The sequence below is a fragment of the Panthera onca genome, chromosome B2 (assembly GCF_046562875.1).
Source record: "Panthera onca isolate mPanOnc1 chromosome B2, mPanOnc1 haplotype 2, whole genome shotgun sequence".
Lineage (NCBI taxonomy): Eukaryota > Metazoa > Chordata > Mammalia > Carnivora > Felidae > Panthera > Panthera onca.
The window spans coordinates 43,402,845-43,421,670 of record NC_138343.1 but is presented as its reverse complement, the minus strand read 5'-3'; the positions used below and the strand labels follow the sequence as shown (position 1 = coordinate 43,421,670).

General features: G+C 44.5%; 1 long non-coding RNA gene across 1 annotated transcript; it reads left to right on the top strand.

Moving 5' to 3' along the window:
* Positions 1–268: 268 nt before the first annotated feature.
* On the top strand, positions 269–4,648 carry LOC132666424 (uncharacterized). The gene is made up of 2 exons (XR_009604666.1): positions 269–499; positions 3,923–4,648. It is a non-coding gene; the product is annotated as an uncharacterized LOC132666424 (long non-coding RNA).
* The last annotated feature ends 14,178 nt before the right edge of the window (positions 4,649–18,826 follow it).

Below are 18,826 nucleotides of genomic sequence, written 5' to 3'. Positions count from 1 at the left end.
TTTTTCCTCCTTCTTCTTCTTCCATTTTTGACTGAAATCTCAAACTGGCTTTTGATTAGAAGACAAAACTTGTAGTTTTCTTGTGGAAAACAGAAAACTTGAAAAGGTAAAAGACTTAGAATGGAATGATTCAACATAGTATTGGACATTTTACATGTCCTTGGTGACTATATATATGAACCATACAGGGAATGGTCTTCAGAACTAAATGAAAGACAGCTGATGTCACAGACAGCTGATGTCACACCGTGTCCTGGCCAGTGTAGGAACAGAGCTGGATGGTGCCGATCCATGCTGCTGGACTTGGCAGAAGACCATGCTTCTAGATCTTAGAACCTGGATCCTAGTTATCCCTAACAAGGATAATTGGATCCCTCTTTTTCAAATCATAGGCTTGAGAAATGTTTTACTGAAGTGTGTTGTTCCCTAAAATTACTTTTATTTTTAACTTTCTTCTATAGCTAGTACTATACTATGAAGCTGTGGCTACTGAACTCAGGTAAGTGTGCTTAGGAATAGAACTGCCCGTGTTTCTTTCTTAGCTTGCTTTTCCCCAGTTGTTACCAAGGTTTTGAATTGAATGGATTTTCAAGGCTCGGAGCATTTGATTAGCCACATGAACTATTCCAGATAAATTGAATTGCCAGGGGTTCAAGTCATTTACGAGAAAGGATGACAGGCAAAGACCTATGGTCTACAAGAAAGGCAGAATGAAGGACCGGGAGGTTTCTGGGGGTGTTAGTATAAATCACTGAACCACTCGAAGCCTAATGAAAGGATTGAGCTAGATGTTCTCATATATCTCCCTAAATTCTGAGAGTTTGTCACCCGGTTGTCTACGGGAGAATTCAAACTTCTTTCCTAAAAGATTGCATCACTTATTAATCTGGAGATTCTCACTTTTGCTGGACGTAATATTTTGAAAAAGCCATTTCCTTATGACTCTTTTTAAACTGTTATACAAAGAGAAGTTAATTCTTCTCATAGTTGGGCTTGGGAGCCCATAAAGAGAACATTCTCACCGGGAAGATTCTGTGAATCCATAGCCTTGCTGTCATTTAAAATCATCCCATTGAGTTTAATAGCAAGTGTTTAATTCAGCACAGCCACTGAGATTTACCAGTCCAAAGCATCGGAGCCTGAGGACACCTTGGGAGATCATGAAAATTAATGAGTTTCTGTCTTATTTCATTCAAATGACTGACTGAGTTTCTCCCCTTTGCCTGAGTTAGAGAATTTTCTAGCACTTGTCTCTTCTCATTCCTGGTTGCCTTGGGCACATGTGTGCGTCTGTGATGTGTGCATAGGCCTGTAGGAAAGCTCAGCTGATTGAAGATTCTGCAGGACACTGGACCAGGAAATGAAGGTCAGACCACAGAGAATTAACTTAAAGATATTTTTAAAATGCCACTCACCATTTCTATAGTGAAAGAGCAATTTTAATGAAGAAAAAATAAGAGGGAAGCTCTGCTCTATCTCTTGTATCACAAAAATTGGGGGAGAGCAATCTTCAAAGATGGGAAAGACCTGTGTGACTGAAACGATTGTGTTTGCATTCTATGGAAAGGAAGCCTATTGGAAGACACATCCCTAGGGCAAAGTGGATTGCTAGAATCTTCCCTACATATCAGCCAAATCTTGGGGGGCCTGCAGGGACCAGCCAGCTGGGCAGTGAAGGGGGTATAATGTGATAATATGGTACTGAGTTTGCAATTTACCTTTCTGAATTCATTTTAACCGGATTTCACACTTACTATCATGTTGATTTCATATTTATAATAAGGTGTTGAATAAGAACTTGGGAAAGAGGCAGAGAGAGATAATTAATGTTGATGTCCCATAGAAAAATTGGTCCTTGCCTTTTACTTTCAAAGAACAAACTCAAAATAGTAGTAATAGATGGGTATAGGGAAAAAAAAAACAACTCCAATCTTTGTCTACGTCTTATGTATTGTGAAAAAAGCCATTGAAAGCAATGGCATCAGCACTCAATCCAGGCAACTCAACTTGGGAAAATGTGATCATCCTGGGAGAACCTGCTGTTTGTTAAGTCTTCATCTGTCATGTGGCCCTAGAGAACAAGCATCTGACCCCCAGGTCAGTGTCAATTCCCAGTCTCCTGTTGCAATCCAGTGTTTTGAAGAATGTAGCTTCTGTGTGGAGCTTAATTGCCTCCATCAATGTTTTTGTGAAACAAACAAACAAACAAACAAGAGAATATAAACTGGGATTACTGCCCATGAATATCTTATTACCTATATTTTGCTTTACGAATAGGATTTTTTAAGCATTTAATTATATAGTGTTTAATTTGCGTTATTTATCTATATTTCAATAAATTTTCAATATGGATAAATTTTTTTATACTTCTTTTTTCTTTTTTTTTTAATTTTTTTTTTTTAGCATTTATTTATTTTTGAGAGACAGAGAGAGACAGAGCATGAGTGGGGGAGGAGCAGAGAGAGAGGGAGACACAGAATACGAAACAGGCTCCAGGCTCTGAGCTGTCAGCACAGAGCCTGATGCGGGGCTCAAACTCACAAACCTAAGCTGAAGTCGGACGCTCAACTGACTGAGCCACCCAGGCGCCCCATATACTTCTTTTTTCTTACCAGTAGGTATCCTTTATGTACTTACATACATAATTATATACTTTAGAACTTTAGGCACTGAGTTTGCAACATTATAATGCAATAAAATGACTCAGAAAATTAAAGAGAGGTCTTTAAAAAATTTAATGAGAAGGGATTTTGCATCTATTGAGATAATTGATTTTTATCCTTAATTTTATAATGTGTTATATCACACTGATTGATTTGTGGATATTGAATCATCTTTGCACCTCAGAAGTGACCCCCACTTGCTCATGGTATATGATCCCTTTAATACCTTGTTGAATTTGGTTTGCTGATTTTGTTGAGGATTTTTGCATCTATGTTCATCAGGGATATTGGCCTGTAATCTTCTTTTCTTGTAGGGTCCTCATCTGGTTTTGGTATCAAAGTAACGCTGACCTTGTAAAATGAGTTTGGAAGTGTTCCCTCCTCTGCTATTTTTTTTTTTTTTTGGAATCGTTTAAGAATGATTGGTATTGATTCTTCTTTAAATGTTTGGTAAAATTCACCAGTGAGGCCCTCAGGCCCTTGGCTTTTCTTTGTTGGGAGGTTTTTGATTCCTGATTCTATCTCTTCCTAGTAATTGGTCTATTCAGATTTTCCTCTTCTTAATGATTCAGTCTTAACAAGTTCTATGTTTCCAGGATTTTATCCATTTCTTATAGGCTGTCCAATTTGTTGACATAATTGTTCATGTATCATAACCTTTTGTACATCTACTATACATTTTGACTTTGTGGTTATCATGAGGCTTACATAAAATGTAACATCTTATTTTAAGCTGATAACTTTAAAAACATATGGAGGGGGGCACGTGGGTGGCTCAATTGGTTGAGCATCCAACTCTTGGGTCTTGGCTCAGGTCATGATCTCATGGTCGTGAGATTCAGCCCTGTATTGGACATGGAGCCTGCTTATGATTCTCTCCCTTTGCCCTTCCCTGCTTGTGCTCTCTCTCTCTCTCTCTCTCTCAAAAAAAAAAAAAAAAGGATACGGATAATTTATATTTTTATTGCCCCGTTTTAGATTTTAATGTTTTAATATTATACATCTAATAACAAATGATTGTAGTTATATTCATTTTTAGTGTTTTTCTTTAACTTTTAAACTAGAGTTGAGATTTACTTACTGCCATTACAACATTAGAGAATTGACTACAAATGTACCTTTGCTGACAAGTTTTACACATGTGTATATTTTTACAGTGGTAATTGGCATCTTTTAATTTCAGCTTACAGAATGCTCCTCGGTATTTCTTATAAGGCAAATCTAATGGTGATCAACCCCTTCCGTTTTCTACTGCTTAGGAAAGTCTTTACCTCTCCTTCATTTCTGAAGGGCAGCTAGCTTTGCTGGGTATAGCAACTTCCTGAGGACTCTGAAAACAATAGCAGAGTGCTCAAGATGGCAACATGGGACACTCCTGACTTCAGTCCTCTTCACAAGAAGACCAACCAGGGACTATTCATAGATAAGACACTGTTGTGTTAAATCTCACCTTACAAAAAGAGCCCAGACCTCGTGGATCTCCCAGCCTGACTGACACCATTTTCTTCTCCCCCTGCCTGGACCAGGGTTCATGCACTGAAAAGGAATTTGACCACCGCTTACACAGAGTTGATGGTAAAAACATATCCAATACAGAGACAAGACTCTTCAGATACCTCGTTCCTCCCTCCCTCAAAATTGAAGCTATTGAGCAGATAAAACTAGCAAGTTATCAACTTTTCCTACGGTTTTGAGGAGAAAGAAAGGTCTCTCTAATTCAATAGTGTTTTCAAGGTACAAATCACATTTTTATTACTTACCACCTAGAATTTTATAATTGAAGGATAAACAGCACAAATAACTCTAAATAAATGAAAACAAAATCTGAACTCACATTCTATCTGCCCCCACCACTACCATTGCTGGCATTACCATCCCCAATAACAATGGTGACCAGTTAGATGATAAAACTCTTTAAAAATCAGATCTCCCCTCCAGGATCTTGCAATCTTACTCAAATAAGTATAAACAAGGTCCAGAGATAACCTAATCATCAAAAAGTATTTTTTTAAGAGTCAATTCTCTATTTTGAAGCTCTTGCCTCTATGGTTTCAATGTTTCAAAGTTTTGAAAACATTAAAACTTCGATTATTTTAAAATGAATTTAGAACATCTAAGGTTGTGTTTCGTTAGGATGAACACATACTATTTTGGTCAAATTCGTCTACTAAAATAAAACACTAAAATCCTAAAATGGAAAAAGTTCATCTCATAAAAAAGCAAAGCAGTCAAACCACTGATTTAGAGTAGGATAGATACCTCCAAAATTGTAAAGCAATCAAAGGGGGGGATCAAAGTCTTCATTTGTCTCTCTCCTTTAGGGTATCAGAGCTCCGGTTAGAATCTCAGATGAGTAGAGAAATAACTTTAAAAATTGAATTCCTGTCTACACAATGCCAAAACATCTAGTAAGTCTGGTTAAAAAAAATGTCAACCCAGATGTTTGGCACTGCATAGACAAAACATCCAGATGACAGGCTGAACTTGCAAGTAAGCTGCTGAAATGGACCAGATGTTCTGGCTTCTTCAGGCTTCAGGGCCTTGGGGTCCCTGGGGACGTCAAGAGAAAGCAAATGTCCCTGCTGGACCTTCACCACCTGCGGGTCTTCCCTGGAAACTGAAGTGGGTGTGTAACAGCGGGGTTTAAATTAAAAACGTCAACGGCTACCTTAGAAAAATCAAGTGAAAAGTACAAGAAGGATGTAATGTGATATGTATCTAAAATCCATGTTTTGGGAAGTCACTGAGTCACATCTATCTTGAGGCATTGCGGTTGCATTTCTAAATATTCTCCCCCCGGAGACTTTCTCTTTCAACCCAAGTTCTGGGCTACCCTTTCCCAAAAGAGGGTGCAGTTTTGGTTTTTTGCAGGCCGCAGTTACAGCTGAAATCCAGAGCTTGGTCTCTCCCCCCCCCCTCGCTTTGCCCTTCCTTCCTCTCTTCTTCATACTTCCTTTTATATCTTGCCATTCCTACGGTGGGCAAAGTGGGAAAGGGGGGATAAGAATCAGGCCAGGGATTTTTCGGGTACAGCCCAAGCAACGGGCAGAGAAGGCCAGCGCCGCAGGCACAAGTGGCAGGGCCTGCGGAAGGGACAGGGTGCAGTGGGAAGGGACCCTGCCACCAGGGGGAGGAGTCCCTGCGGGGCCTCCAGCCAGCAGGGGCTCAGAGCAGCGCCCAGAAGGGTGGATATTAACCTACAGGGCGGGACGCGGCCCCCGGAAGCCGAAGTGCCCTCCAGCGAATTTGTCTAAAACGGTGCCTTGCAGGAAACTGAGGGGCAGCAGGAAAGGAAGAGTCTCGGAAAACACCATGTGATTACTAAGCTCCCCACTGTATTTAGAAAACAGCGCTGGCTTCCGTCAGAAAGTTCCGATGCGCATTTGATCCGTTATATAATTTTTGTTTTCAGCGAGGGGGTTTGTTTTGTTTCTTTTTCAAAACGTCATTAAAAGATTTCCTCCGTGTCCGTATTTTCTGGAGCCTTCCCCGGGACCCCTTCTGCTGCTCTGTAAAAGAAAAGCCCGGGATTGCTCGCTCCTGTCCCTCCAGAGGGACTTCTTAAAACAATCTTCCAACTGCCACCGGAGGAAGAGTTACCGCGGGCCTCATCAGGATGCAATTAACAGAACAAGTGAAGGGTGTGGGAACGAAAATAGAGCAAGGAAGGGTTCCCAGCGCGTCTCATGGAGCGGGCTTTGGGCTCGAAGGAGATCAGAGCAGCAAACTGCAAAGTCAAGAGAACACTAGCCATGCTGCCAACCCCCACCCCCAGAGACAAAGGACGCACCCCGAGTTCACTCATACCCGAAGATGGCAGCCTCAGCCGGGCGGAATTGAGATAGAAAAGAGTAGACCTCTCCTTGCTTTGAATTGCAAAAAGAGAGAAGGCAGAAAGGACCTTCTCCCATTTCTAACCACCCCCACTCCTGCCTTGCTTTCCCCTCCGTCGCCCCCTCCTCTCTCAGGGATTGGCTTTATTTAAAAAACTATATTTCTGCCCAGGCATTCAAAAACGCTGAGTGCCTCAAGCAAAGTAGTAGAATAAGCATGTTTCTTACTGCTTCTTGGCAACGCTGCGGCCCAAGACCTGCTTCCAATTAGAGATCATGTGGCTTCAGTTTAGTATTATCATGAAAATGAAATTACCACTTTAGAAAAGTCAAGTTATTTTGGAAGTGAAAACTGCAGGTCAAAGCCCACCAAAATTCCAAAAAATTTGCTCAAGAAACGTCTTGTTGAAGGGTCAAAATGGCCTGGGCTGATACCCATCCTGGGGTTGTGACATGTCCCGCTCCTCCGGCCGGGCCTCTCCAGGCCTTGTTGAGACGGGTCTAGCTCATCGTCCTTCCAGAACAGGCATCCCTCTGATGGCAGACCCGAGCTCGCTCTGCTTGCGGAGGAATGGCGCTGGCGTCCGGCCCCTCTGAGGGGCTTGAACCCCCGGATCTCCACCACTCACCTGGCTGGGGCACACCCCACTCAGCTAGAGCTCTTCCTCCACGGGAGGCTGGTATCTTCCCTCCCTGACAAGATTGTAAATTCCTGAGAGCAAGGGCCTTGTCTTTGCTTGCTTGTAGCCTCAGAAATTCTTAGAACAGGAAGGGACTTTAGTCCAATCACTTAAAGATAAGGTCTCTTAACTAGCTTCTGGCGGACACGCTATGGGCAGGGAGGCCTGTGGCCACATTAAGGTCGGCCCTGAACACACAGTGCCTTCTACCCAGGTTTCCCTTCAACCCGACCTGGGAAACCTTGTGGACCGGCACGGTGGTGACGACCCCTGCGATGCAGAAGGACGGGGTTCGAATCCTGAGGCTACCACTACCTAGCTCTGTGATTCAAGACACATTCCTTTACCTTTTTGAGCCTTTGCGTATTTATCTGTAAAGCTGGGAAAATAGAAGCATCCACCTTATGGTTTGTGGAGGACTAAATAAGAGAATGTATGTAAAGTGTTTAGTCCAGGTGCATATCGTCGGTAAACACTCAATAAGGGGACACTGTTTTATTCTCATTAGTGTTGGCATGTGTTTGATGGGACCCAAACAGAGAATTTCTTTTATAGAGAGTTCCACGGCTCGTCATGTGAAAACATGGGCTTATTTGGAGGAAATGGACTGTATCAGCTTTCTGGAACCATCTCTGTTATTAGGAAATTCCAGGAACTGGAATAAAATTACAAGGGGGTGAGAGAGAGGGTGTGTGGGTTATTCTTCCCCAAGCAACTGGAACCAACCAGCCAGGAGATGAACAACGTCCTGAGTGTGCTTTTATGTCAGGCGCTGTGTCTCATGCTGTAGGAAATCCAGGAAATGTTAACATGGGCTCTGCCTTCAAATGCTCGTAACCTAGGTGGAGACAGAGAATGCCTGGGAAGAATAACGAAACTCCAGCTGCGTGTAATGGGTCTCCAGGGGACTGTTGACAACAGGTGCTCTAGAAGTTCAGAGGCAACAGCAGTGGCTTTCAAGTGTCATGGGCAGAGAAGGTAAACCTTAAGATAGGTTTCAAAGCACTGACAAGATTGCAGCTGAGTGGAGATGAGGGACCAGTGCTCCTCCTGCTCAGGGAAGAGTTTGTGTAAAGGCCGAGATGGAGACATTCCAGGGTGTGTTTAAAGGTGGTGAGACCAGACTGGCTGTAGTTGAAGGTATACCTATAGGCTAGGGAACATAAGATTAGAAGAGTTGTTTGAAAATGGGCCGCGAAGAACTGTGGATGTTTTGCTTGTTGTTGGGATTCAGTATGGTTGTGCAGAGTACGGTGAACCTTAGCATCGCGCAGTATGCAACCTAAGCAACTGTACCTGGCAGCTTGGCTAACTCTTCGGACTTCATCCTGCAGGTAGCCGTGGGGCCCTGAAGGTGTTTGGGGGAGATATCAGAATCTGGCTTTTATATATGCTGTTGTTATTTTTGATTATGTTTTTATGTGCACTCGACTTTGGAAGAGTTTTATAAATGGGTATATATATCCTCTGAAATAACGGCCCACCGATTTGGGTGAGGAAAGGAGAGAAACTGTGGTGCTGTTTACATTCACAGTCTTAGCGCCTTTGGAGGTTAAGGACCCCTCATCCAAGTTAACAGTTTTTCTAAGCTGACAGGGGGTGGGGAGATGTCAGGATAAAGCCTAGCCCAGTTGTCCAACCTGTACTGTGGGCTGTTCGAAAACCCTCCTTATCTAATAACAGTATCTGAAGGAGTTTAAGGAAGGAGGGGCAAGCTACGGGACTGAGGGGAGGGGAGACAAAGCCTTCTGTCCTCTCTAAACCTCTTCCGACGGGTGGGAAATGAAGGGGCAGGTAGAAGAGAGGACTTGGTTATGATTACTCCATTTTCCTTTCACTGTCTTTGAGAACCATTGTTCTGTGACTTACGTCAAACACGGAGACAAATCCGTGATTGTGCCAAGAAAAACTCCCTTGGATATAGCACAACATTGACTCTAACATGAGGTGGGGGGCGAGGAGGGAGTGTGTTACAAAAGAAAACAGTGTTGTGTGGTCCCTCCTCACATACGCTGGCAGGGTGAGTTTTGGTACCACGGGCTACTTCAAATGCCATTCAGCCTTGCGCCTTTAGCCCGCTTTCCCAGGCAGACAACCCCCAGCACCCCGAGGCTCCCAGCCACCCCCAGCTCTGGGCTCCACGCATCCTAGCTCCTGCTGAATGCCAGGGAAGACAAACCCAAAGAAGAATAGAAGGTTCCCGCAAGCCCCAAAGGTGTGGAGCAGATGCTGGGGGTGGGGGTGCCAAAGGGATGGAAACAGATGCCTGGAAGTTTCTGCCATCAACACCTACTTGTAGATTCCAGTTTGAGCCGTCATTTGCAAATGCCTGTGTAAAAGAATCCATCTCCCATGACCTCAACGGAACATGACTTGGCTGGCGGGAGACAGCATCCTGAGGAGAGAAAAGCAGCTTCCCCAGAGCTTCTCAGAAAAACTTAAAAGATCCCGCTCTGGGCCCCGTTGCTCTGAGGCGGGAGGACTGTGTAGAGGTCAGGGATCCCACAGCCACACCGAAAGAGCTTCTCCAAATCCGGCTGTTGACCAGAGGAGAGCGGGGAGGTGGGAATGAGATCGTGGTGGGGAGGGTGGATGGCCCTTCCACACTCTTCCCAGGCCCTAGAGAGCGCCAGGGACCAGGCTCCCCTGTCCCGCCCTCCCCATCTGCCAAACTCAGAAGAGATAGCTGTTCCCCCAGGAGAGAGCAGGCCCGGACAAGGCCCAGCTGACCCCGAGGCTCAGCATCCTCCAGCACCCCCCACCCAGGGCAGCCCCTAACGGGTATGCCTGGGGGCCTCAGGAGGCCCAGTCCCAAAACCAGAATGGAAAAGAACCTGACTGGGAATTGCTGACAGACAGACCCCGAGTCAGCGGACCGCACGTGGAAGGGGGAGACGTGCAAACATAATGTGTGCTCGCGCACACTGTGGGTTTCTGGGCAGCGGGCGCTCCACGCACACGGCCCCCTGGGACGGAGGCAGGAGTTGGCTGTGTGTTTCGCCATTTTCTTTCACTTCTTGTATGTGCTTCTCGATTCGAGCAGGCGTCGGAATGCGGAGCCCTGCAGAGGCCCCACGTGGGCTGTGAATCCAGGATGAGGAGAGAAATAGCATGGGGCTGTTGCCCATGGTCGACACGGCTCATTGTGACGTCTGGGACACCCCCACCTCCCTCTCTCCTTGCCTCTTTCTGTCTGCTCCCTTTCTCTTACACACACAGAAGATGTACGTGTATACATATCTGTGTCCGTATATGATGCTAAATAATAGACAAAATGTGATGTAATACAATACATTCTTGGGTACTGCCAGAGAGGTCCAGATCCTTGAGCTGATCTTCTGGCCACGGCCAGTTTTATCAGCCTTTGAAAGTCAACTCAGAGCAGGGTCACCTAGAGTCCTCCGCCCTTAAGAAATTAGCATGTCAAAGGAAGAACCAAGAGCGCTTCCTTTCAGTGTTCCAAATGTTCTTCGTGGGTGAATTCTATCGTTTGGTTCACACAGCTAGAAGCTTTCAGAAACTTCCAAAACCGTCACATGTACGGTCAGTCGTCGACAGGCCTCCAAGCTTGAGCAAACGGTCGGTGTCAGATCATGGCTTGGATCCAGCTGGCTCACGTTTGTAAGTGTCACAGGCCAATCTGCCCCCTCTCCCGTCCGCCCAGAGGGTTTTAAGAATAGACTGCCCCTCCCCACCATCTTAGCTCCACCCAGGTCTCTGGATGAAGGTCAGCAGGCACACATCTCACTCTGGTGAGCTACCGATACTCAACCATTCTGGTCTTTTCTATCACGGGACGTTTAGAGAGAAAATTCTGAGAAAAGTGTTCGGATGGCTCTGGGCATTCACGCCATCCAACCACACCACAAAATCTGAATCTGCGGGTCACCCAAGCTCTCAGCATTACCCCCGAGTCACCTCTTCCTACTCTTCTGGCTATTTCATTCCCTGCTATGTATGCCTGTGTCACATTCCCTCAGGTGGCCTGGTGTTCATTCATCCATCGGCACGGTGTTTATTCCACGTGAACTATGTGCCAGGTACTGTTCGTTCTAGGCCCTGGGAAAAAGGCAGCGAGCAAAACTGCCCAAGTCTCTACCCTCATGGATCTTCCCTTCGCCCAGCAGAGGAAGAAAACAAATTCTGCATCATCTGCCAGGTGGTGAGAAGTGCCAAACATAAAAAAAAAAAAAAACAAAAAAAACAAAAAAAAAACACTGGCGGAGTGGGTGAGAGTGAGCTGGGTGAGGGGACTGGGTGACAAGGGGCCTCTCAGAAAAGCCGCGCTGAAGGGAAGACACTGGCAGAGACCGAAGTGCCACAAGAGAACGTGTGCGAGGACTCGCTCACCTGTTAAAAAACAAAAAGCAAAAGCAAAACCGAGAATCCACCATTCTCCATGGCAATGGAAGTTAGTAATGAAAATCCCTTAGGGAGCCTGGATATCTCCGTCAGTTAAGCGTCCATTTTGGCTCAGGTCTTGATTTCGTGCTTGTGAGTCTGAGCTATGCATCGGGGCCCGTGCTCCCGTGTGGAGCCTGCTTGGGATTCTCTCTCTCTCTTTGTCCCTCCCCCACTCTCTCTAGAAACAAATAAACTTAAAAAAAGCAAAGCCCCTTACATTATTTCAGCATTTAATCACTTATCATGGGCTTTACACTCAGCATTTTATTAACTTCTCACAATTTATGGGGTAAAGGGGCTGAAGCGGAATTCCAGAGAGGAGTGGGGACTTCTTCCCAAAGCCATTCAGAACAAAACCCAGTGGCGGGACTGGATTAGAACCCACGTCTCCTAATTCCCAGCTAAATACTTCCAAGGGGAACAGATCAGGTTGACCAATCTTAATTTAGGGCATATTTTGCTCAAGACTTCAATCAGAAATACGTGTCTTGGAATGTTAAAAAAGTCTTATCACTGTCTGAGACAGAACCACATGGTTACCAGTGGGCAAACAAGTTATTCGATCACCATAGGTATCCCATTCTTTTTTTTTTTTTTTAACATTTATTCATTTTTGAGACAGAGAGAAACAGCATGAACGGGGGAGGGGCAGAGAGAGAGGAAGACACAGAATCGGAAGCAGGCTCCAGGCTCTGAGCCATCAGCCCAGAGCCCGACGCGGGGCTCGAACTCACAGACCTCGAGATCGTGACCTAAGCTGAAGTCAGACGCTTAACCTTAACCGACTGAGCCACCCAGGCACCCCTAGGTATCCCATTCTTAAATAACTAGGAGCAGACTATATTCAGTTAAAAACCCAACAGAAAGGGGGCGCACCTGGCTGGTTCAGTGGGTTGAGTGTCTGACTTCGGCTCAGGTCATGATCTCGAGGTTTGTGAGTTCAAGCCCTACATCGGGTTCGCTGCTGTCAATGCAGAGCCCGCTGTTGGAGGGAGGGGTGGATTCTCTGTCCCCCTCCCTCCGCCCCTCCCCAGCTTGCACCCTCTCAAAAACAAATAAAACATTTTTTGAAAAACCAACAAAAAGGGGATAAAAACTGCACATTTGTCTGCAATATTTGCTATAACTACTATGTACAGAGACGTGCATTTGCTCACCTGTGCGTGTTAGCAATAGACTTCCTGTGGACTTTTGACACATGGGTCCCAATGTTTCCCATATATAATGGATTATAAGGTGGAAAATTACCAGTCCTATGTGACTTTGGACAAACCTTTTCCTCCCTCTCTCGCCTCAGTTTCCTCTTTGTAAAATGAACATTTTGAATTCCATGTCTCCAAGTTCCTTTCCCCTTCTGGCATCCTACAGTTTTATCCAAACATATATTTTTTTTAAATAATAAATAAGAGTTTTGGTGAAGGATCCTAAGGCACTGCATCATACCTGACTAGAGACTTTCAATAATACCTTATTACCTTCCGGATTCATTTTCCCCACAAAGATGCTCTTCTCAAAGCTAACATCTTTCTGAACTTTTCAAAGGTGAGGTGCAGAGTTATGTTCATTTCCTTCTCAATCAGTGTCAATTGTGACTAAAAAATTGAGGCAGGGCAAAGCCTTTGGGGATGAGTATGGGAATAAAAGGGAAGGACAAGAAAGGAGCAGCAAACAAAAAGCAGGGAAGACAGAAGAAAAGGTGAAGAAAGGAAGCAAAGAAGCAGTGGGTGGTAGGTGATGGGGTAGTGGGGGCAGGGACAGGAAATGTCCTAGAAAAGTATTTCCAGAGCTTTGTGATCTGTTTCTTGTGCAAGGCATACGGGCCTCATTAATAAGTGTGTGCGTGTGTGTGTGTGTGTGTGTGTGTGTGTGCGCGCGCATGTGTGTGCACGTGTCCTGAAACATGTATTAATCATGCTGGTGACGAGCAGATGAAATCAATGATTTCTAAAACTTCCTCTGAATCAACTAGAGAGACCATGTACGTGATGTTTCCTCAAACTGGCACCAACACATTCATCCATCCTCCATGGGCTGGTGTCCAGGACTCTTTCCTTTATGCTTACTCCTCACTTGGGGAAGAACCTTCAAGTTCTCTTTCCTTACCCACCCCCATCACTGGTGTCTCCTCCTCTCCTGGAAAGGGAAGATTTGTATCATCTCCCTGTCCAGCTTCAGCAAGGGAAAGCTTTTATTTCTCAACATTCACACTTTTTCTATATGCTTTGAGGCTTTGGCTCTACTTTCTTCTTTCTGGTTCTATTTTTCATTGAGATTCTTCCATTCATTTTACCCTTCACCTACACCTGGAGCATCCCATATCTTACAGAAATAATCTTTAAACTAAGCACGTGCTCTTCTCAGGGTCCAAAGACTACGGGGGTGGAGGGGTACATAGGCAAGAGAGAATTGAGAGAATCTTTCCCCAGATCCTCAACATCTATAAACATTCTTTAACCAAGCACCTCCAGGCTACTATGTCTGTTTTTCACATCCTATTTCACATTCACCGTTTTCCTACCTGACAAAATATGGTACATTTCTTGCCCATCCAAATCTTGCTTTGGGCCTTTACTTTGGTGAGTAAAAACTCTGGGCCACCAAACAAGAAGACAGATCAATCATGCATTGTTCTAAAAGGACCCCCTTGGGGCGCCTGGGTGGCTCGGTCGGTTAAGCGTCCTACTTCGGCTCAGGTCATGATCTGACGGACCGTGAGTTCGAGCCCCGCGTCGGGCTCTGGGCTGACGGCTCAGAGCCTGGAGCCTGCTTCAGATTCTGTGTCTCCCTCTCTCTCTGCCCCTCCCCTGTTCATGCTCTGTCCCTCTCTGTCTCAAAAATAAATAAACGTTAAAAAAAAAATTTTAAAGGACCCCCTTGACAACAAAGCAAGGAGGACTTTAGAAAGAATTACTAAAGGGGCAGAACTTTATTTCTGTCGGGAAACCAGTTAATGACAGAGCTTTGTGACTTTATCGGTGTGACTATCTACTTACCTGTGAATTAGAGATGAATAGTTCCCATAGGAACATACCAACACGTGTATTTGAGTTGAAATTCGAAGTCAATTTTTTCTGACAAAAACAAGGCTGGTCTGATTTATTTGAACACGTGAGCCCCTTCGCCAAGGGGGTTTGTATCACCAAAGGAATATGCATTTAAAGCACATACACAATATGCAAAATCATCATGACGTTTACAACTATCAAGCCTGTGATTAAACGTTTTTAGATGTTGTGATAGGTTGGATTTTTGCTTCAAATTTAATTATTTATTGCCTTATTCTTTGGGTCAGGCATGGCCGTATGACCTACTTTGGCCAACAGAATGTGAGCAGGAGTAATATGTGCCATAGTAGCACAGAAGCTTTGAAAGTCACCACATGGTTCTGCCAGAGCTCTGCTTTTCATTCTGTCACAAGAATATTACATCCCAAACAGCAGGGGTTGCTTCAGCCTGGATTCTGGAAAGTAGAAGACATACGGACCAGAGCCATAAGCAACCTGCACCCAAAGTATCAGGGAAGCAAGACAAAAGACTCAGCTATTGTAAGCCACAAAGATTCGGGGTATGTTTGTTATGGCAGCATAACCTAATAAAAACTGATTATAGCTATCAACTCAAAAACATCTGAAAGGGTAAATAGCTATTCAAAATTTATTGAGGGAGCACAAGGGCAAAAAGGTTGTAGACCTTCATTTTAGATCTGTGACCATTTCCCGTTAAAGAAGCCACCTTTCACCGTTCTCCAGTTTATCAATCAAATATGAGATGTGAGCACTGGAGATAGAGAAATGAAGAACACATACTTTTCAATCTCAAAGAAATTATAGTCTAATACTGTAGACATCATATAATAGCTATGCTATACTCTATACTGTATTGTACAAAGATATACAAGTCATGAGCATGACCATAGATATGAACCTGGAGAAGTATCATAGAGAAGGGTTTGATTAAATTGTTCTAAGCTAGGGGCACCTGGGTGGCTCAGTCGGTTAAGCATCCGACTTCGGCTCAGGTCATGATCTCACGGCCCGTGGGTTCGAGCCCCGCATCAGGCTCTGTGCTGACAGCTCAGAGCCTGGAGCCTGTTTCAGATTCTGTGTCTCCCTCTCTCTCTGACCCTCCCCTGTTCGTGCTCTCTCTCTGTCTCAAAAATAAATAAATGTTAAAAAATTTTTAAAAAATAAAAAAATAAAAAAAATAAATTGTTCTAAGCTAGAAGACTTTGGGGAAGTCTGGAGAAGATGAACTAGGAGAGGACATTTCATTCAGATACAAATGCATATGTAAATTCCTAGAGCTGTAAAAAGACATGATATGTTTACAGAAGTAGGAACATCTGCTATTCCTAGAGTTCAACTTTCGGAAGCAGTGAAGGGAGATACAGCCTGTGGCTGACAGACCCTAGGTCCCCACCTTCTGGTGTTCATACCCTTGTATAATCTCTCTTTGTGAATAGAAATGTCCTATGACTGACTTCTGACCAAACAAAATATGACAAAAGTGATCGTAGTGATTCTATGCCATTACCTAAGACTCTTAGAAGGCTCGTGAAGAGTCTCTCCTTCCCTCCCTGGCTGTGGGAAGGAAGTCGCCGTGAAGTAAGTGGAAGTTCACATGACAAGAAACTACAGGAGGCTGTTAGTAGCCGAGGTAGACCTTGTGCCTGTAACCGCAAAGAAATACATTCTGCTGCCAATCAGCGTGAACTTAAAAGTACATTCTTCCTCAGTTGAGCCTCTGATGAGACCCAGCAACAGCTAATAGCTTGATGGCAGCTTGGTTGAGGCTCTGAAGCAGAGTATCAAGCTAACGCATGCCCACATTCCCAACACACAGAAACCGGGAGATAATAAATGAGTTGTTTCAAGTTGCTGAGTTGATGGTAACTTGTGACACAGCAGTAGTAAAAACTAAAACACACTAGAGGTACAAGCAGGTGCTGTTGTAAGGGGTTCAGATTTTCTTATGTGGCCAATGAGGTGCCACGCTGACGGCTCAAAGAAGGGGAATGACACAGAAGGAAGTTTTAGGAAGTTTCTCTGATGACAGTGTGGGAGAAAAGCTTCCAGGGACAAGGATCCAAGCTCCTCGTTTCCCCTGAAGGCAGGCACACAAATGATCATGTGACCTCAGACCAAGAATTATCGAGAAACGTGATTTATTGAATTTCTACGAGATGCTGTGTTGGGGAAGAAGAATCTAGGAAGAGTTGCAAAGTACAGTCCCCATGCCTAAAAAACTTCATGTGGAGTTAGAACACATGATGGACATGCAGACAAAAGTGTGTTTTGTTTCATTTTGTCTTCTTAAATAACAATAATCAGCAAGTGGAGGGTACTTGAGAGGGGGGATAGATACAAATCTGTTCCCACGGGAGCAGTCAGGGAGGTTTTGTGTGAGGAGTAATTCTGAGGTCCATCTTGAGGGATGAGTGGGATTTTTTTTTTCTTAATTTTTTTTAACATTTATTTATTTTTGAGACAGAGAGAGACAGAGCATGAACGGGGGAGGGGCAGAGAGAGAGGGAGACACAGAATCGGAAGCAGGCTCCAGGCTCTGGGCCATCAGCCCAGAGCCCGATGCGGGGCTCGAACTCACGGACCGCGAGATCGTGACCTGAGCCGAAGTTGGACGCTCAACCGACTGAGCCACCCAGGCGCCCCAGGATGAGTGGGATTTGAATGAATAAGGATGGTATTCAATGGCCTGCAGACAATTTCTTGGTGAGAGAAAACTTAGAGCTGGGCTTTGGGGAAGAACTTTAGGGGAAAAGATTGAAGGGAGAGATTGGGAAGACTTTGATCTTTCCCCTTCTACTTTGCGTACATGGCTGACTACATCTTGTAATGTGATGAAGGACCACCCAAGAAGGATTCATGGAAGGGGTGAGACTTGAACTTATTCTGAAGGAGGGCAGGCCCTAGACAAGCACCAAGGAAATGAGACAACCTTCCTATGGGAGCAGGGTATAGCCAGAGGTGTGGCCATGGAGTGGGAGTTCAAGAGACCTAGGGAAGACCTGTGTGTTCAAAAGAAAGGTTGAGATACAAATATAAATATAAAGTAAATGTATAGTTTTATATAAAAATATAATATAAATAAGATATAAATAAATAATTTCATTTATATAAGTGAAATGTAAATTGAAAGAGATGTGGGGGAGAGAAGGATGAGAAAGTTTGTTGGGACCAAATTTTTACCTCAAAAACTTTAAGCTCAATCAGTATCCTTTTGAACCCCTATTTTCTCAGCCCGTCTGTAATTATGTTACCTTCTATTTATCACCTCTTGATAGTTTCCTTTTATCTTCGAGGTAAAATCAAATACCCCCTCCCATCACCTACAAACCGCCACCTGATCTGGCCTCCGCCTATCCCTCTGGCCTCAACTCATACTCCCAAGACCCCCAGCACTCTGCTCTCACTTCTTCAGAGCATCCCGCTGCCTCTGTCCTCAGGTCCTTTACTTAGCCAGGGCTGGTGGATGCAGGAAAGTGAAGGCATATTCTAGACAGGATTTCCCTGGACTGTCCTCACCCCAATCCAGGGTCCTTTGTCAGAAGCTCTCACAGCATTGGCTTCCTTCACAGCACTTATCACTTGTGTCATTACCACCCTGGGTGAGGAGGTGTTGGGTGTCTCTAGGTGTAGCTAGAATATAGGAGACCAAGGCCCATTATTGTGCCTGGCACAGAGCTGGCACCCAGTGAGGGGTGGATCCCTAGGTCCACCCTCTACTGGTATTTTTCCCAGCAGAGATGACAAGGACTGAAGCTTGGGAGTGGTAACTTGTACCACTCACGCCAGGGTCTGCATCCAGAGCATGAGATGAAGCATCACAGTGGTTCCACTCACCCACCTGAGACAGAGGACCACTAGACACAAGCACACATCACTGACAGCGGATAAAATACTTGTACAGCCATTCCTCAAAACAAGGAAATGAAAGAGGAAAAAGGAATAAAGTCTGGCTTGCTCTCCGTATCTCCATGGCTGCATGATGCTTTTATTGGCAAGTCCTCACAACAAACTTATGGGTTGTTTGTTTTTTTTTTTTTTTAAACCATCATTAATAGATAAGGAGCCAAGAGATTTCAATGTGCCCAGGGTCACATGGCAAGTTAACAGTGGAACTAAAGGTTCAAACTCAAAACCACAGGATAGTCAACATATTTATTGAACAGGCATTGTTCAAATGTGAGCTCTTTGGTTTCATCTGGTGATTTCATTCCAATTGTATG